At 46.1% G+C, this 18,274-nt stretch overlaps 18 non-coding genes across 18 annotated transcripts; 16 read left to right on the top strand and 2 right to left on the bottom strand.

Moving 5' to 3' along the window:
• Nucleotides 1-3,820: 3,820 nt before the first annotated feature.
• trnal-aag (transfer RNA leucine (anticodon AAG)) lies at nucleotides 3,821-3,902 on the top strand. Its single transcript has one exon. It is a non-coding gene; the product is annotated as a tRNA-Leu (tRNA).
• Nucleotides 3,903-3,997: 95 nt separating this feature from the next.
• On the top strand, nucleotides 3,998-4,068 carry trnag-ccc (transfer RNA glycine (anticodon CCC)). Its single transcript has one exon. It is a non-coding gene; the product is annotated as a tRNA-Gly (tRNA).
• Nucleotides 4,069-4,190: 122 nt separating this feature from the next.
• On the top strand, nucleotides 4,191-4,272 carry trnal-uag (transfer RNA leucine (anticodon UAG)). Its single transcript has one exon. It is a non-coding gene; the product is annotated as a tRNA-Leu (tRNA).
• Nucleotides 4,273-4,684: 412 nt separating this feature from the next.
• On the top strand, nucleotides 4,685-4,766 carry trnal-aag (transfer RNA leucine (anticodon AAG)). The gene has a single exon. It is a non-coding gene; the product is annotated as a tRNA-Leu (tRNA).
• Nucleotides 4,767-4,862: 96 nt separating this feature from the next.
• On the top strand, nucleotides 4,863-4,933 carry trnag-ccc (transfer RNA glycine (anticodon CCC)). The gene has a single exon. It is a non-coding gene; the product is annotated as a tRNA-Gly (tRNA).
• Nucleotides 4,934-5,055: 122 nt separating this feature from the next.
• On the top strand, nucleotides 5,056-5,137 carry trnal-uag (transfer RNA leucine (anticodon UAG)). The gene has a single exon. It is a non-coding gene; the product is annotated as a tRNA-Leu (tRNA).
• Nucleotides 5,138-5,552: 415 nt separating this feature from the next.
• On the top strand, nucleotides 5,553-5,634 carry trnal-aag (transfer RNA leucine (anticodon AAG)). Its single transcript has one exon. It is a non-coding gene; the product is annotated as a tRNA-Leu (tRNA).
• Nucleotides 5,635-5,729: 95 nt separating this feature from the next.
• trnag-ccc (transfer RNA glycine (anticodon CCC)) lies at nucleotides 5,730-5,800 on the top strand. The gene has a single exon. It is a non-coding gene; the product is annotated as a tRNA-Gly (tRNA).
• Nucleotides 5,801-5,922: 122 nt separating this feature from the next.
• trnal-uag (transfer RNA leucine (anticodon UAG)) lies at nucleotides 5,923-6,004 on the top strand. The gene has a single exon. It is a non-coding gene; the product is annotated as a tRNA-Leu (tRNA).
• Nucleotides 6,005-6,426: 422 nt separating this feature from the next.
• Nucleotides 6,427-6,508, top strand: trnal-aag (transfer RNA leucine (anticodon AAG)). Its single transcript has one exon. It is a non-coding gene; the product is annotated as a tRNA-Leu (tRNA).
• A 96-nt stretch (nucleotides 6,509-6,604) lies between these two features.
• Nucleotides 6,605-6,675, top strand: trnag-ccc (transfer RNA glycine (anticodon CCC)). Its single transcript has one exon. It is a non-coding gene; the product is annotated as a tRNA-Gly (tRNA).
• A 122-nt stretch (nucleotides 6,676-6,797) lies between these two features.
• trnal-uag (transfer RNA leucine (anticodon UAG)) lies at nucleotides 6,798-6,879 on the top strand. Its single transcript has one exon. It is a non-coding gene; the product is annotated as a tRNA-Leu (tRNA).
• Nucleotides 6,880-7,586: 707 nt separating this feature from the next.
• trnal-aag (transfer RNA leucine (anticodon AAG)) lies at nucleotides 7,587-7,668 on the top strand. Its single transcript has one exon. It is a non-coding gene; the product is annotated as a tRNA-Leu (tRNA).
• Nucleotides 7,669-7,763: 95 nt separating this feature from the next.
• trnag-ccc (transfer RNA glycine (anticodon CCC)) lies at nucleotides 7,764-7,834 on the top strand. The gene has a single exon. It is a non-coding gene; the product is annotated as a tRNA-Gly (tRNA).
• Nucleotides 7,835-7,956: 122 nt separating this feature from the next.
• trnal-uag (transfer RNA leucine (anticodon UAG)) lies at nucleotides 7,957-8,038 on the top strand. Its single transcript has one exon. It is a non-coding gene; the product is annotated as a tRNA-Leu (tRNA).
• A 415-nt stretch (nucleotides 8,039-8,453) lies between these two features.
• Nucleotides 8,454-8,535, top strand: trnal-aag (transfer RNA leucine (anticodon AAG)). Its single transcript has one exon. It is a non-coding gene; the product is annotated as a tRNA-Leu (tRNA).
• A 7,000-nt stretch (nucleotides 8,536-15,535) lies between these two features.
• Nucleotides 15,536-15,606, bottom strand: trnag-ccc (transfer RNA glycine (anticodon CCC)). Its single transcript has one exon. It is a non-coding gene; the product is annotated as a tRNA-Gly (tRNA).
• A 95-nt stretch (nucleotides 15,607-15,701) lies between these two features.
• On the bottom strand, nucleotides 15,702-15,783 carry trnal-aag (transfer RNA leucine (anticodon AAG)). The gene has a single exon. It is a non-coding gene; the product is annotated as a tRNA-Leu (tRNA).
• Between the last annotated feature and the right edge of the window lie 2,491 nt (nucleotides 15,784-18,274).

The raw sequence follows: 18,274 nt of genomic DNA, 5'->3' as shown, positions 1-18,274 counted from the left end.
TAAATGAAACTATAGAGATACAAAAGAAAGATGAAATAAAATAGAACTTCGCTTTCGAGGGGAAAGTGCCACACTGCTTTCCCCCACGTTCATCAGCCTCCAGTGCAGCACACCACAGGACCGCGTAGCTCTCGAGCTGCTACACACCATCACCGTCCAGCTGCAGGAAAAACAAGATACTCTGCTGTCTCGTTTAGTTCCGTCTCGCTTCAGCTCGTCTCACTCCCTCAGCTCTTCTGCTCCAGGGGTTGCTTCCCCGGCTCTATTTATACTCCCTTATTGTATCGCAGTTCAATCTCTCTCGTATTCCATTCATTTCAATCCCTATACATTGAATATAGTTTGGACATATACAAAAATTGAACAGTGAATATAGTTGTTTTTGGACAAAAAAAATTATACAATGAATTTAGTAGTTATTTAGACATTAAAAAAATTATACAGTGAATATAGTTGTGTAGATATTGAAAAATGGTACAGTAAATATAGTTGTTTGGACATATTAAAAAAATTGCAAATAGTTGAAATAGTTGTTTGGACATGTTAAATGGTATAGTGAATACAGTTGTTTGGACATATAAAAAATTCTACAGTGAATATAGTTGTGTTTGGACATATTAAAAAATGATACTGTGAATATAGTTTGGACATTTTTTTTTAAATTGTACAGTGAGTATAGTTGTTTGGACATATAAAACAATTGTACTGTGAGTATAGTTTGGACATATAAAAATGGTACAGTGAATATAATTGTTGTTTGGACATATTAAAAAATTGAACAGTGACTATAGTTTGGACATATTAAAAAAGTGTACAGTGAATATAGCTTGGACATAAAAGTACCTTGCTCATAGGTACAGCAGCAGTGTCCCCCACTTGGGATTGAACCCACAACCCTCCAGTCAGGTCCAGAACCCTAACCACTACACCACACAGTTGTTGTTAAGACATTTAAAAAAATATATACAGTGAATATAGTTGTTTAGACATTTTAAAAAATTGTACAGTGAATATAGTTGTTTGGACATATTAAAAAATGATACAGTGAATATAGTTTGGAAATATTTTAAAAAATTGTACAGTGAATATAGTTTGGAAATATTTAAAAAAAATTGTACAGTGAATATTATTGTTGTTTGGAAAAATTAAAAAATTGTACAGTGAATATAGTTGTTTGGAAATATTTAAAAAAATTGTACAGTGAATATTGTTGTTGTTTGGACATATACAAAAATTGTAAAGTGAATATAGCTGTTGTTTGGACATATTAAAAAAATGTACTGTGAATATAGTTGTTTGGACATATTAAAAAAAATGTACTGTGAATATAGTTGTTTGGACATATTAAACAATTGTACAGTGAATATAGCTTGGACATAAAAAGTACCTTGCTCATAGGTACAGCAGCAGTGTCCCCCACTTGGGATTGAACCCACAACCCTCCAGTCAGGTCCAGAACCCTAACCACTACACCACACAGTTGTTGTTAAGACATTTAAAAAAATATATACAGTGAATACAGTTGTTTAGACATTTTAAAAAATTGTACAGTGAATATAGTTGTTTGGACATATTAAAAAATTATACAGTGAATATAGTTTGGAAATATTTTAAAAAATTGTACAGTGAATATTGTTGTTTGGAAAAATTAAAAAATTGTACAGTGAATATAGTTTGGAAATATTAAAAAAAATTGTACAGTGAATATTATTGTTGTTTGGAAATATTAAAAAAAATATATACAGTGAATATAGTTGTTTAGACATTTTAAAAAATTGTACAGTGAATATAGTTGTTTGGACATATTAAAAAATTATACAGTGAATATAGTTTGGAAATATTTTAAAAAATTGTACAGTGAATATAGTTTGGAAATATTTTAAAAAAATTGTACAGTGAATATTATTGTTATTTGGAAAAATTAAAAAATTGTACAGTGAATATAGTTGTTTGGAAATATTTTAAAAAATTGTACAGTGAATATTGTTGTTGTTTGGACATATACAAAAATTGTAAAGTGAATATAGCTGTTGTTTGGACATATTAAAAAAAAAATGTACTGTGAATATAGTTGTTTGGACATATTAAAAATCTGCATATTGAATATTGTTGTTTGGACACATAAGAAAATTGTATAGTGAATATAGTTTTTATTTAGACATTTAAAAAAGTATACAGTAAATATAGTTGTTTGGACATATAAAAACATTGTACAGTGAATATAGTTGTTTGGACATATAAAAAAATGTAATGTGACTATAGTTGTTTGGACATTATTATTAATATTTGTTTATTTAGCAGACGCCTTTATCCAAGGCGACTTACAGAGACTAGGGTGTGTGAACTACGCATCAGCTGCACAGTTACTTACAACTACATCTCACCCGAAAGACGGAGCACAAGGAGGTGAAATGACTTGCTCAGGGTCACACAATGACAAATTAATAATATTAAAAAATATTACAGTGAATATAGTTGTTGATTGGACATATTACAACATTATACAGTTACTCTAATTGTTTGGACATATAAAAAAATGCACAGTGAATATATTTGTTGTTTGGGCATATAAAAAAAATTGTACTGTGAATATATTTGTTTGGACATATTAAAAAACTGAACAGTGAATATATTTTGGACATATTAAAAAATTGAACAGTGAATATATTATGGACATACTAAATAAGTGTACAGTGAATATAGCTTGGACATAAAAGTACCTTGCTCATAGGTACAGCAGCAGTGTCCCCCACCTGGGATTGAACCCACAACCCTCCAGTCAGGTCCAGAACCCTAACCACTACACCACACAGTTGTTGTTAAGACATTTTAAGAAATTATACACTGAATATAGTTGTTTAGACATTTTAAAAAGTTGTACAGTGAATATATTATGATAATACTGTAAAATGTTATATATACAAGGAAAGCTAAGTAAAAGAAATATAATAAGTTCAATATGTCTTGCAGCAAAAAAGTTAAATAAATAGTTAACAATAACGGTGCGTTTATACCAGTCTCCTAGTGCTATTGATGTGTAATGCCCAGGGACATAAAAACCTCTAAAAACAGATTTCTGCAGCTGGATTTTCTGTTACATCTATTCTCGACTGGCCCCCCGCAGCAAGTGTTTGTTTTTTCAACCAAATCATGACGTTAAGATTTTACAATAAATTGTTGTAATTGAATTCTGTTAGCGGTTCATAGTATGAAACCTGGGGGGTTCAAATCCCACTGCTACCATCTTGATTTTTTTCACCCCTGCCCCCTTTTCACAAGAAGCAACAGCAGAAGGACTTGTGACTCCCTAGAGACGTAGTAACAAATGCCACGGCATGTTTCTTGATACACCTATTCTATGGAAGTAAGCTGAAGCATTTGAACTGCTGTTCAATTTTCTTTTTTTTTTACAAATACATCAAGATAATTGTTGTTGTTGTTGTTGTTGAATTGTACTAGCAGTGTATAGTATGGAACCTGGGTGGCTAAGGGTTAGTGTTGTGGTAGTAAGTAAGCTGAAGCATTTGAACTGCTGGTCATTTTTCTTTTTTTTGCAAATACATCAAAATAGTTGTTGTTGTTGTTGTTCTTCTTGTTGTTGTTGTTGTTGAATTGCACTAGCATTGTATAGTTTGGAACCTGGGTGGCTAAGGGTTAGTGTTGTGGTAGTAAGTAAGCTGAAGCATTTGAACTGCTGTTCATTTTTCTTTTTTTTGCAAATACATCAAAATAGTTGTTGTTGTTCTTGTTGTTGTTGTTGTTGTTGAATTGCACTAGCATTGTATAGTTTGGAACCTGGGTGGCCAAGCGTTAGTGTTGTGGTAGCGTGGCCGAGCGGTCTAAGGCGCTGGATTAAGGCTCCAGTCTCTCCGGAGGCGTGGGTTCAAATCCCACCGCTGCCATATTGTTTTTTTTTCAACCCCACTTCGGTCTTTTGAACTGCTGTAAAAGAAAATGTTCCGTTCCATGGAATATTTGCATACACGCAAACATGTCAGCGCCAATGGTGTAGTGGTATCATACAAGATTCCCATTCTTGTGACCTGGGTTCAATTCCCAGTTGGCGCAAGCTGATAAGGCCGCGTTTGTGATTTCAAACCAATAATTACTTTAAAATTTTACAATTGTAGTAGTTGAATTGCGTTAGCGGCGTATAGTACGAAACCTGGGGGGCAGAAAGCTTGCAATGCGGTAGTGTGGCCGAGCGGTCTAAGGCGCTGGATTTAGGCTCCAGTCTCTCTGGAGGCGTGGGTTTGAATCCCACCGCTGCCATATGGATTTTTTTCACCCCTGCCCCCTTTTCACAAGAAGCAACAGAAGGACTTGTGACTCCCTAGAGACGTAGTAACAAATGCCACGGCATGTTTCTTGGTACACCTATTCTATGGAAGTAAGCTGAAGCATTTGAACTGCTGTTCAATTTTCTTTTTTTTTTACAAATACATCAAGATAATTGTTGTTGTTGTTGAATTGTACTAGCAGTGTATAGTATGGAACCTGGGTGGCTAAGGGTTAGTGTTGTGGTAGTAAGTAAGCTGAAGCATTTGAACTGCTGTTCATTTTTCTTTTTTTTGCAAATACATCAAAATAGTTGTTGTTGTTGTTGTTCTTCTTGTTGTTGTTGTTGTTGAATTGCACTAGCATTGTATAGTTTGGAACCTGGGTGGCCAAGCGTTAGTGTTGTGGTAGCGTGGCCGAGCGGTCTAAGGCGCTGGATTAAGGCTCCAGTCTCTCCGGAGGCGTGGGTTCAAATCCCACCGCTGCCATGTTGTTTTTTTTTTCAACCCCACTTCGGTCTTTTGAACTGCTGTAAAAGAAAATGTTCCGTTCCATGGAATATTTGCATACACGCAAACATGTCAGCGCCAATGGTGTAGTGGTATCATACAAGATTCCCATTCTTGTGACCTGGGTTCAATTCCCAGTTGGCGCAAGCTGATAAGGCAGCGTTTGTGATTTCAAACCAATAATTACGTTAAAATTTAACAATTGTAGTAGTTGAATTGCGTTAGCGGCGTATAGTACGAAACCTGGGGGGCAGAAAGCTTGCAATGCGGTAGTGTGGCCGAGCGGTCTAAGGCGCTGGATTTAGGCTCCAGTCTCTCTGGAGGCGTGGGTTCTTATCCCACCGCTGCCATATGGATTATTTTCACCCCTGCCCCCTTTTCACAAGAAGCAACAGAAGGACTTGTGACTCCCTAGAGACGTAGTAACAAATGCCACGGCATGTTTCTTGGTACACCTATTCTATGGAAGTAAGCTGAAGCATTTGAACTGCTGTTCAATTTTCTTTTTTTTTTACAAATACATCAAGATAATTGTTGTTGTTGTTGAATTGTACTAGCAGTGTATAGTATGGAACCTGGGTGGCTTAGGGTTAGTGTTGTGGTAGTAAGTAAGCTGAAGCATTTGAACTGCTGTTCATTTTTCTTTTTTTTGCAAATACATCAAAATAGTTTTTGTTGTTGGTGTTCTTGTTCTTGTTGTTGTTGTTGTTGAATTGCACTAGCATTGTATAGTTTGGAACCTGGGTGGCCAAGCGTTAGTGTTGTGGTAGCGTGGCCGAGCGGTCTAAGGCGCTGGATTAAGGCTCCAGTCTCTCCGGAGGCGTGGGTTCAAATCCCACCGCTGCCATATTGTTTTTTTTTCAACCCCACTTCGGTCTTTTGAACTGCTGTAAAAGAAAATGTTCCGTTCCATGGAATATTTGCATACACGCAAACATGTCAGCGCCAATGGTGTAGTGGTATCATACAAGATTCCCATTCTTGTGACCTGGGTTCAATTCCCAGTTGGCGCAAGCTGATAAGGCAGCGTTTGTGATTTCAAACCAATAATTACGTTAAAATTTTACAATTGTAGTAGTTGAATTGCGTTAGCGGCGTATAGTACAAAACCTGGGGGGCAGAAAGCTTACAATGCGGTAGTGTGGCCGAGCGGTCTAAGGCGCTGGGTTTAGGCTCCAGTCTCTCTGGAGGCGTGGGTTCGAATCCCACCGCTGCCATATGGATTTTTTTCACCCCTGCCCCCTTTTCACAAGAAGCAACAGAAGGACTTGTGACTCCCTAGAGACGTAGTAACAAATGCCACGGCATGTTTCTTGGTACACCTATTCTATGGAAGTAAGCTGAAGCATTTGAACTGCTGTTCAATTTTCTTTTTTTTTTTACAAATACATCAAGATAATTGTTGTTGTTGTTGTTGTTGTTGAATTGTACTAGCAGTGTATAGTATGGAACCTGGGTGGCTAAGGGTTAGTGTTGTGGTAGTAAGTAAGCTGAAGCATTTGAACTGCTGTTCATTTTTCTTTTTTTTGCAAATACATCAAAATTGTTGTTGTTGTTGTTGTTCTTGTTGTTGTTGTTGTTGTTGAATTGCACTAGCATTGTATAGTTTGGAACCTGGGTGGCCAAGCGTTAGTGTTGTGGTAGCGTGGCCGAGCGGTCTAAGGCGCTGGATTAAGGCTCCAGTCTCTCCGGAGGCGTGGGTTCAAATCCCACCGCTGCCATATTGTTTTTTTTTTCAACCCCACTTCGGTCTTTTGAACTGCTGTAAAAGAAAATGTTCCGTTCCATGGAATATTTGCATACACGCAAACATGTCAGCGCCAATGGTGTAGTGGTATCATACAAGATTCCCATTCTTGTGACCTGGGTTCAATTCCCAGTTGGCGCAAGCTGATAAGGCAGCGTTTGTGATTTCAAACCAATAATTACGTTAAAATTTAACAATTGTAGTAGTTGAATTGCGTTAGCGGCGTATAGTACGAAACCTGGGGGGCAGAAAGCTTGCAATGCGGTAGTGTGGCCGAGCGGTCTAAGGCGCTGGATTTAGGCTCCAGTCTCTCTGGAGGCGTGGGTTCTTATCCCACCGCTGCCATATGGATTATTTTCACCCCTGCCCCCTTTTCACAAGAAGCAACAGAAGGACTTGTGACTCCCTAGAGACGTAGTAACAAATGCCACGGCATGTTTCTTGGTACACCTATTCTATGGAAGTAAGCTGAAGCATTTGAACTGCTGTTCAATTTTCTTTTTTTTTTACAAATACATCAAGATAATTGTTGTTGTTGTTGAATTGTACTAGCAGTGTATAGTATGGAACCTGGGTGGCTTAGGGTTAGTGTTGTGGTAGTAAGTAAGCTGAAGCATTTGAACTGCTGTTCATTTTTCTTTTTTTTGCAAATACATCAAAATAGTTGTTGTTGTTGTTGTTCTTGTTGTTGTTGTTGTTGAATTGCACTAGCATTGTATAGTTTGGAACCTGGGTGGCCAAGCGTTAGTGTTGTGGTAGTAAGTAAGCTGAAGCATTTGAACTGCTGTTCAATTTTCTTTTTTTTTAACAAATACATCAAGATAATTGTTGTTGTTGTTGTTGTTGTTGTTGAATTGTACTAGCAGTGTATAGTATGGAACCTGGGTGGCTAAGGGTTAGTGTTGTGGTAGTAAGTAAAGCTGAAGCATTGGAACTGCTGTTCATTTTTCTTTTTTTTTGCAAATACATCAAAATAGTTGTTGTTGTTGTTGTTGTTGAATTGCACTAGCATTGTATAGTTTGGAACCTGGGTGGCCAAGAGTAAGTGTTGTGGTAGCGTGGCCGAGCGGTCTAAGGCGCTGGATTAAGGCTCCAGTCTCTCCGGAGGCGTGGGTTCAAATCCCACCGCTGCCATATTGTTTTTTTTTCCACCCCACTTCGGTCTTTTGAACTGCTGTAAAAGAAAATGTTCCGTTCCATGGAATATATGCATACACGCAAACATGTCAGCGCCAATGGTGTAGTGGTATCATACAAGATTCCCATTCTTGTGACCTGGGTTCAATTCCCAGTTGGCGCAAGCTGATAAGGCAGCATTTGTGATTTCAAACCAATAATTACATTAAAATTTTACAATTGTAGTAGTTGAATTGCGTTAGCGGCGTATAGTACGAAACCTGGGGGGCAGAAAGCTTGCAATGCGGTAGTATGGCCGAGCGGTCTAAGGCGCTGGATTTAGGCTCCTGTCTCTCTGGAGGCGTGGGTTCGAATCCCACTGCTGCCATATGGATTTTTTTCACCCCTGCCCCCTTTTCACAAGAAGCAACAGAAGGACTTGTGACTCCCTAGAGACGTAGTAACAAATGCCACGGCATGTTTCTTGGTACACCTATTCTATGGAAGTAAGCTGAAGCATTTGAACTGCTGTTCAATTTTCTTTTTTTTTAACAAATACATCAAGATGATTGTTGTTGTTGTTGTTGAATTGTACTAGCAGTGTATAGTATGGAACCTGGGTGGCTAAGGGTTAGTGTTGTGGTAGTAAGTAAGCTGAAGCATTTGAACTGCTGTTCATTTTTCTTTTTTTTGCAAATACATCAAAATAGTTGTTGTTGTTGTTGTTCTTCTTGTTGTTGTTGTTGTTGAATTGCACTAGCATTGTATAGTTTGGAACCTGGGTGGCCAAATGTTAGTGTTGTGGTAGCGTGGCCGAGCGGTCTAAGGCGCTGGATTAAGGCTCCAGTCTCTCTGGAGGCGTGGGTTCGAATCCCACCGCTGCCATATGGATTTTTTTCACCCCTGCCCCCTTTTCACAAGAAGCAACAGAAGGACTTGTGACTCCCTAGAGACGTAGTAACAAATGCCACGGCATTTTTCTTGGTACACCTATTCTATGGAAGTAAGCTGAAGCATTTGAACTGCTGTTCAATTTTCTTATTTTTTTTACAAATACATCAAGATAATTGTTGTAGTTGTTGTTGTTGAATTGTACTAGCAGTGTATAGTATGGAACCTGGGTGGCTAAGGGTTAGTGTTGTGGTAGTAAGTCAGCTGAAGCATTTGAACTGCTGTTCATTTTTCTTTTTTTTCCAAATACATCAAAATAGTTGTTGTTGTTGTTGTTGTTGTTGAATTGTACTAGCAGTGTATAGTATGGAACCTGGGTGGCTAAGGGTTAGTGTTGTGGTAGTAAGTAAGCTGAAGCATTTGAACTGCTGTTCATTTTTCTTTTTTTTGCAAATACATCAAAATAGTTATTGTTGTTGTTGATGTTGTTATTGTTGTTGTTGTTGTTGTTGTTGAATTGCACTAGCAGTGTATAGTATGGAACGATAGGTTGCGGATGCAACCCTGGTTCCCTGAAAGAGAAAATAACCATCAAGGTATGGGATATTGCCGTCAGGCAGTAGCGATTGGCTGAGCTTTTATAGCAAAGCTGCCGATAGGCCTCTGCGCGAGCTGCCACGTAAGCCCGCCCCCTTGGGAGCTTAGTATACGCAGCGCGCAGAGACTCACTTCCTCTTTTGCTCTTCAGGCCATGAAGGCTTCTGGAGCGACCACGCGGCTTGATGGTTATTTTCTCTTTCAGGGAACCGGGGTTGCATCCGCAACCTTTCGTTCCCTTTCAAGTCGAAAATAACCATCAAGGTATGGGAAGAGTGTACCCTAGCCGTCGCGAGGGAGGATTCTCGGCAGTAGGACAGACTTACGTTATAACGCAACTGCATAGGCAGTACATCTACGCATATGCGGAGCTGCGCCTCAGCGTCTATGCTCGCAATGACACCTGTCCTAAGGTGGAATAGTCACACCATATTGTCAACCGCTCTATACGTCCGCAACCTGAGGCGTCATAGAGTGTAACACAGATGCTCCAAATGACGGTGCAGAGGATTCCAGTACATTTGACCGGTAGAACCTTGTAAATGTATGCGGTGTAAACCAACTGGCTGCAGCGCAAATGTCAGACATCGGCACCCCTCTAAAGAGGGCCCAGGATGTTGCCATACCCCTAGTGGAATGTGCCTTCAACTGCCCTGGTGGCGGAAGGCCCATAGAATCATATGCTAACTGAATAGCATCCACTATCCAATGAGAAAGGCGTTGCTTAGACAACGGCTGACCCAAAGTCTTAGAACCATGGCATATGAACAGCTGTTCTGTTTGCCTCACAGTCCTTGTGCGGTCAATATAACACCTCAATGCCCACACAGGGCAGAGCATGTGTAACCGCTCTTCCTCTGGGGAAGAAAAAGGAGGAGGATGGAACGCCATCAACTCGACTGGTTGGTTCATGTGAAACAGGGATATGACCTTAGGTAAAAAGGCCGGATTTGGACGCATGGAGACCTTAGAACCGTCTCCTGCGAAACGAGTACATGATGAATGCACCGAAAGTGCATGTAACTCGCCCACGCGTTTTGCTGATACCACTGATAGCAAAAACGCAGTCTTCATAGACACGAACTTCATATCCACACTATGGAGAGGCTCGAACGGTGCCTTGGTAAGGGCTTCTAGCACCACATCAAGGCTCCATGACGGTAAACTGGTCAACTTTGGAGGCCGCAAGCGTCTTGCGCCCTTTAGGAACTGAGATGCCAGAAAATGGCAACCAGGTGATAACCCGTCAATACGTACATGGCAAGCCGAAATAGCGGCTAAATACACTTTAAGCGTAGAGGGAGATTTCCCCTCATCTAGCAGCTTCTGCAGAAACTGTAATATCACTGCCATAGGGCAGGAGACCAGGTCATGGCCCTCAGCCAGACACCAACTCTGAAACAATTGCCACTTATACGCATACTGCGACCGAGTAGAGGGCGCTCTCGCACTCTGAATGGTCGATATAACCGCCGTCGAAAGCCCTAAGGCTGACAGGCGCTCCCGTTCAGGGGCCAAGCCCATAACTGCATGAGTTTGGGGTTTGGGTGCCATAGCCCTCCTTGGTCTTGGGACAACAGGTCCGCTCACAGAAGGAGCTCCCTCGGGCGACCGTGCAGCAACTGCACCAGACTCGGGAACCATATCCTCCAAGGCCACCGAGGAGCGATTAGAATCACTGTTGCTTGCTCTACCCTGACCTTCTCTAAGAAGGCGGGGAGCATCGGAATCGGTGGAAATGCATATAGGAGCCCTGGCGGCCATTCGTGAGCCAGTGCATCGACTCCTAGGGGGCTGTCGAGATCCTTCACTGAGAACCATAGGGGGCAGTGCGTGGTCTCTTGCGAAGCAAAGAGATCTACCTGGGCTGTGCCGAACCATTCCCAGATGCGCTCTACCACTTGAGGGTGGAGACGCCATTCGCCGGCAAGAGGGCCTCCTCTGGATAGGAGATCTGCTGCGTAATTGACTCTGCCCGGTAGGTGAACTGCACGCAGAGAGGTTAAACGCAGTTGTGCCCATAGCAACATCCGTGCTACCATCCGGTGAAGACCGGGGGACCACAAGCCGCCCTGGCGGTTGATGTACGCCACAACTGTGGTGTTGTCTGACCGCACTAACACATGCTTGCCTAGAAGCACTGGCAAGAAGTGCCGGAGGGCGAGGTCCACCGCTCTGAGTTCCAGAGCATTGATGTGGGCCGACCTCCAGGGTCCTGACCACACTCCGCGAGTCCCCGACCCGTTCCAGACTGCTCCCCAACCCTGGTTGGAAGCGTCGGTCGTAATAACCTCCCTTCGGAAGATGGGACCCAAGCGTACGCCCTGGCGGATGTTCGACGGAACTTTCCACCAGCGCAGCGCTTCCCAGCAGGCTCGGGATACCCTTAGCCTGCGGTGTTTGTCTCTCCGCGTATGCAACGCGAAGGCATTGAACCAGGCCTGCAGAGGTCTCTGGTGTAGTAAGCCCAAAGGAAGGGCTTGTGAGGCGGCAGCCATCAACCCCAGCATGCGCCCAGATGTCGTTGGTGCATTGTTGCCAGAACTGGAGCTGGGAGAAAGTGTAGGGGCGGGTTAACAGCTGCCTGGTGTTCTCAGGGCTGTTTAGGCTGGGCTCGTTCGCGAGGGGCCTGGCCAGAGCCCCGAGGGCGCCACCCTCCGCGCTGCGGTCTTGAAAAAGGAGGTTGACCGTGCGCTGCTGTGCTTGAGGGAGAGGTCTTAGTACCCCCTGGCCGTGGCTGGTGCTGCGGTGGTGTCCTGCGCCACTGATGTTCCTGAGGCCGCTTCGGCTGGAACGGTGGTTTTGGCCACACGCGCCTTGGCGGAGCGTTGCAGCATCTCCTCCACCGCTGGACCAAATGTGTGTCCCGGTGTAATTGGGGCATCCAGCAACGGGGCCTTATCAGGTTCCTGCACTCTCGCCTGCGAGAGCCAGAGCTGCATTCTGGCCACCACCAGAGACGCGATGCTCCTGCCCTGAGCCCGCGCGTTGAGCTGGGCCAGCTTCACCAGCAGTTGACTGTCGGTCCCCAACTTGCTTCTGAGGGCCGCCGAAGGGCACTCAGGTAGGTCTTTAATTAGTGCCGCTTGGTAGACCGTCAGCAAGCTGGCCACATTAGAGAGCTTGACCGCCTCTGTGGCCGCAGCGTACCCCTTTTTGAGGTGTACCTCAGTGGTCCTGCACTGCTTATTGGGGCATGCAGGATCTTTCGTCAGCCCCGATAATGTTGGCGTCTTCACCAACGCGGCGAACACAGCGTCCACAGGTGGGAAGGACGCCAACCCAGCCTCATTTGCCCCCTGTATGTTAAAGGCCGAGGCCTTGCGAGAAGTCGCAGGGGCAGAGGCCGGAGCCCCCCAGGTGGACTGCACCTCCTTAATAAAGTCTCCACAGACCACGTTGGGTCATTGGTGTCTAGCACGTGGAGCTCGGTGTCTTCCTCAGAGTGCTGGGAGGCTACCTCAGCCTTTGTACTGTCCCCCTCTAGGATGTCAGATGCGTCTCTAGACAGTGCATCGATATCCCACTCCCCTTGAGACTGCACTGGAAGAGCGACGACCGGTGCAGGTTGTGGAGGGGCCACTGGCTGACTAGCAATGGGCCCAGTCTGTTGTTCTGGGACTGGAGGCACCACATTTGCTAGGGACATGAGGATGGACTGCTGCCCCATCATAACCTCCATAAATTGAGACATTTTGGAGGTTAGCTCCGCCACCCCCGACCTGTCTCTGTATCGCCTGTCCCGACGAGGGGAACAAGAGCGTGCTCTCCGTCGAGGCGATCTGGAGTGCGACCTAGACTCCCGACGTGGGCGTACCCTACGAGGGGAGGGGCTGCGCTCCCGAGCGCGTCCGGTGGGGGACCTCTGACCAGCCGTTAGCTGGGAGGACGGGCTCCTGGAGAGCTGCAGCCGCCCTGGCGGCGTCACCGCAGATGACGGCGGGGCAGAAATGGTGTGGGACAATCCAGAGGAAGGAGAGTGCCCACCCACTGCTTTCTTCGCCCTTTGGCGGAGGGTGCGTGTCTGGAAACCAGCACAAAGATGGCAAAAAGCCCTATCCGCCAACGCGGATGCGGCGTGCTCTGGCCCCAGACATGCCACACAGTCCTCATGGGGATCGCTCGCTGGCAATTTTGCCTGGCAGGTGACGCAACGGTGGAACCTGGACATGGTTGCCGAAGCGTTGAGTGCGTGCACTGACCGTTAAGGCGTCGATGCGCCGAGCGTTGAAGCGTCGAGCGTCGAGGTGCGTGCACCGAGCGTCAAGGCGTCGAAGCGCCGAGCGTCGAGGTGCGTGCACCGAGCGTCAAGGCGTCGATGCGCCAAGCGTCGAGCGCCGAAGCGTCGAGCATCGAGGTGCGTGCACTGAGCGTCAAGGCGTCGAAGCGCCGAGCGTCAAGCGTCAAGGTGCGTGCACCAAGCGTCAAGGCGTCGAAGCGCCGAGCGTCGAGGTGCGGGCACCGAGCGTCGAGCGCCGAAGCGTCGAGCGTCGAACGTCAAGGTGCGTGCACCGAGCGTCAAGGTGCGTGCACCGAGCGCCAAGGCGTCGAAGCGCCGAACGTCGAGGTGCGTGCACCGAGCGTCAAGGCGTTGATGCGCCAAACGTCGAGCGCCGAAGCATCGAGTGTCGAGGTGCGTGCACCGAGTGTCGGGCGCCGAAGCGTCGAGCGTCGAGGTGCGTGCACCGAGCATCGAGGCGTCGATGCGCCGAGCGTCGTGCGCAGAAGCGTCAAGGTGCGTGCGCCGAGCGCCGAAGCGTCGAGGTGCGTGCACCGAGCGTCGACGCGTCGAGCGCCGAAGCGTCGAGCGTCGAGGTGCGTGCACCGAGCGTCGAGGCGTCGACGCGCCGAGCGTCGAGGCCGAAGTGTCGAGCGTCGAGGTGCGTGCACCGAGCGTCGAGGCGTCGATGCGCCGAAGTCCCCAAGCGCAGACGCGCTAGCACCAAGCGCTGATGCGCTGCACAAAGCGCCGAAGCGCTGCACCAAGCGGCAAGCGCCGACACCAAGCGCCTAAGCGCCGCACGCCGGAGCGTGAGTACCGAGCGTAGAACGCTAGCACAGACGCCTAAGCGTCAGCTGACCCGCAGAGCGGAGACGCTAAGTGCTGGTACAGTGTCCTGGATGCTGTGCACTACTTACCTGTTGGTGCTGGGGATTGGGCTTAGTGGTCGTCTTCCTCTGTGTAGTGAATGGGATTTTTTTTTTTTTTTTAACACACCGCAGGCAGTACGTGGGAGACAGCAGAGCAGGCCAAGGCAAGACCGGGGCTGCAGACACGCGCGCGGCCAAGGCCAACGCAACGTGCGTCACAAAATATATAAAACACACAGAATATATATAATTTTAATTACAAACCCAAAACACAACACTAATAATCAAAAATAATTATTAACAGGAAAGACGGGAGACCACGAGACAACGCGATGCAAAGCAAAGCGTGAAAGAAATATATAAAATATATAAAAATATATACACAATTATATAATCCTTAACAAATAATAACGACTCTGAAGAGTGTAACTGAAATCAACTCAGAGAAGGGGCAATAACCAGCTTCTCAAGCTTAAGCTTATCGAGTACAATCAGCTACGAGCTCTAATACCTACCGCTACCAATGCTGAAGACAAAATAGGAAGTGAGTCTCTGCGCGCTGCGTATAGTAAGCTCCCAAGGGGTCGGGCTTACGTGGCAGCTCGCGCAGAGGCCTATCGGCAGCTTTGCTATAAAAGCTCAGCCAATCGCTACTGCCTGACGGCAATATCCCATACCTTGATGGTTATTTTCGACTTGAAAGGGAACCCTTAGCCACCCAGGTTCCAAACTATACAATGCTAGTGCAATTCAACAACAACAACAACAACAATAACAACAACTATTTTGATATATTTGCAAAAAAAAGAAAAATGAACAGCAGTTCAAATGCTTCAGCTTACTTACTACCACAACACTAATCCTTAGCCACCCAGGTTCCATACTATACACTGCTAGTACAATTCAACAACAACAACAACAACTATCTTGATGTATTTGTAAAAAAAAAGAAAATTGAACAGCAGTTCAAATGCTTCAGCTTACTTCCATAGAATAGGTGTACCAAGAAACATGCCGTGGCATTTGTTACTACGTCTCTAGGGAGTCACAAGTCCTTCTGTTGCTTCTTGTGAAAAGGGGGCAGGGGTGAAAAAAATCCATATGGCAGCGGTGGGATTCGAACCCACGTCTCCAGAGAGACTGGAGCCTAAAGCCAGCCCCTTAGACCGCTCGGCCACACTACCGCATTGCAAGCTTTCTGCCCCCCAGGTTTCGTACTATACGCCGCTAACGCAATTCAACTACTACAATTGTAAAATTTTAACGTAATTATTGGTTTGAAAACACAAACGCTGCCTTATCAGCTTGCGCCAACTGGGAATTGAACCCAGGTCACAAGAATGGGAATCTTGTATGATACCACTACACCATTGGCGCTGACATGTTTGCGTGTATGCAAATATTCCATGGAACGGAACATTTTCTTTTACAGCAGTTCAAAAGACCGAAGTGGGGTTGAAAAAAAAACAATATGGCAGCCGTGGGATTTGAACCCACGCCTCCGGAGAGACTGGAGCCTTAATCCAGCGCCTTAGACCGCTCGGCCACGCTACCACAACACTTACTCTTGGCCACCCAGGTTCCAAACTATACAATGCTAGTGCAATTCAACAACAACAACAACAACTATTTTGATGTATTTGCAAAAAAAAGAAAAATGAACAGCAGTTCAAATGCTTCAGCTTACTTACTACCACAACACTAACCTTTAGCCACCCAGGTTCCATACTATACACTGCTAGTACAATTCAACAACAACAACAACAATTATCTTGATGTATTTGTAAAAAAAAAGAAAATTGAACAGCAGTTCAGAATATACTCTGGCTTCTCTTCAGTTCGAATAGATCTTTCTAAGACTAAGGCTTAGAGGGTAGTGGCATTGCCCGCTTCCTCCGAGGGTCTGTGAGAGGTTTGTTCGGGTGAGGAGGAACAGAATTTTTTTTATTTTTGACTGGCTTTCTTCAGCTCGGCAACTTTTTGGAAGACTAATGCTCAGTCTGGTTTTGGCTTGCCCAATCCAGGCCGAGGGTCTTTCAAGATTTTGTTGACTGTTGAGAGCAGTTTTTCTTTTTCAGGCGGTTCCAGTTTTTTTCTTTTTCAGGCGGTTCCGGCTTTTCCAGACGTTCCTGGAGTTCGAGAGAAGGAGGACCTACCATCCAGACGACCTTTGAGGACCCTTTGATGACCTAGACGACCTCATCCCCAGCCCTTGATTGTAATCGAGATCCAGACCGAGAGAGCAGCCGGCGCCCAGCAGAGGGCGCCATCTGGGAGGAGCAGAGGGCGGCCCCGGACCCCGAGGAGGCGTCACAGCCACGATTCTTCCTACGTGGTCTCGGTGCCAAGCAGCGCCCCCTACTCCGCCAGGGAAGGACACCGTTCACCTGGGGAGGGGGTCCCTCTTGCGAGGCGACCATCTCCTCAGGGACTAAAGTAATAGTTCCTTCAACTGCCCAGATTTGCTGCTTACGTTGTCTCTTTTCCGTAGAGAGAGACAACCCGGACGTCCAGAGGCTTCTCCCACCCCAATCGGAGGAGCCAGCTGAAGGGTGGCGTTCCGGCCAACCCAGGAGACCAGGAGGCACAATGCGGTGCGTTTCACAAGAAACCATCACGAGGAAACGGAACCAGGACTGACGAGACTGGAGTTCAGCCGGACCATTCTTCAGAGGGGTATGGGTTTTTCCCCTTCTGACTTGAATTGTTTGGTGAAATTGCCAGGGCTTAAGGAAGTGTTTGAGGTCAGTTTTAGGAACCCCCAAAAGTTACAAGAAATGTGGTCATTTTGGGGGGAGAATAAATATCTCGCTCCATACAAAGAATTTTGTGTGGATGCACTGACAGACAGAGAAATGAAAGTTGTTACTGTCCAATTTTTCAATGAGGCTGTTAGCAACTATGATATTACAACATGGCTTAACCGCTATGGGAGGGTGTCATCAGAAGGGAGGAAAATTACAGACGAAGATGGGGTTTGGACAGGAGCCAGAAAGTGGCTGGTACGCCTTAATGTTGATCCATCGGGCATTGGAGGCGTCCGCCACATTCCAAACTCCATAGTGTTAGGGCCCAACAGAGGGCTGGTATTCTATAATGGGATGCCAAAACTCTGCAGGAAATGTGGGGAATTAGGACACCTGGCGGCCGCATGTACTGTAGTCAAGTCCAGGAACTGCGGGCCCCCCACGAGACCAGCCACTGCAGAGAAGAGAGGCAGTGCAATTTGTGTGGAAAGAAGGGGCACCTGTTTAAGGACTGCCCCTCTTCCTATGCCAACATGGCCAGAGCCAGCAAGGCAAATACGAACAAGCCTAGGCCTGAGCAGGAAGAGGGAGCAAGTAACAAAGATCAGTCCACATCACCACCAACAGTATCCAAAACCCAGACTCCAGCACCACCATCATCACCAGCACCCCCCTCACCCCCCCCGCCCCCGAGACATGTCCCGTTTTACGAGGACCCCTTCCCCCAGCCCAGAGAGAGAGTACAACAGCTACTCCACTAGCTCCTCCAGTAGCTCCTCTGATACAGAACACGAGGCAGGGAGGGAGCCCGGACCCAGCAGCGGCCCCCCCCTGAGTAGGGCCCTCTCAGCGCCAGCACTCCCCCTCGGCTCTCGTTATGACGCCATAAGGATTGAGTCCGTGGGGGAGGAAAGCGAAAGCGACAGTGAAAGTGAGAGTGAGAAGGAGGGGAAGGGAGGGAAGAACCAGCAGAGGGTGGGGAAAAGAAAGGGTAGAGACGAGGGGGGGAAAAGAAAGAAGATCAAGATCAAAGACAGCAAGTTGCAGGTGGCCCCCATAGATCTCAAACCAGCTAATGTCCACACAAAGTCCCCAGTCTTGCCCTCGCAGGCAGAGACGGAGGCGAGTGGGACGGCTACACTGCCGCCTAGTGGGCAGGTAGCAGCCAGCCAGGGCATCCCCAGCCAGCCTTCCCAGTCGTTGACACAAACCCTAGCACACCTCGCAGAAGAGGTGTTCACTAATGCACCGAGGGAGAGGTCGGGGTCAACACCTTCCCTGACCAGCAGTACCTCGGT

The sequence above is a fragment of the Acipenser ruthenus genome, chromosome 50, assembly GCF_902713425.1.
Source record: "Acipenser ruthenus chromosome 50, fAciRut3.2 maternal haplotype, whole genome shotgun sequence".
Taxonomy (NCBI): Eukaryota; Metazoa; Chordata; class Actinopteri; order Acipenseriformes; family Acipenseridae; genus Acipenser; species Acipenser ruthenus.
Note: the sequence above shows the minus strand (reverse complement) of the source record. Positions and strands in the feature narration are given on the sequence as shown.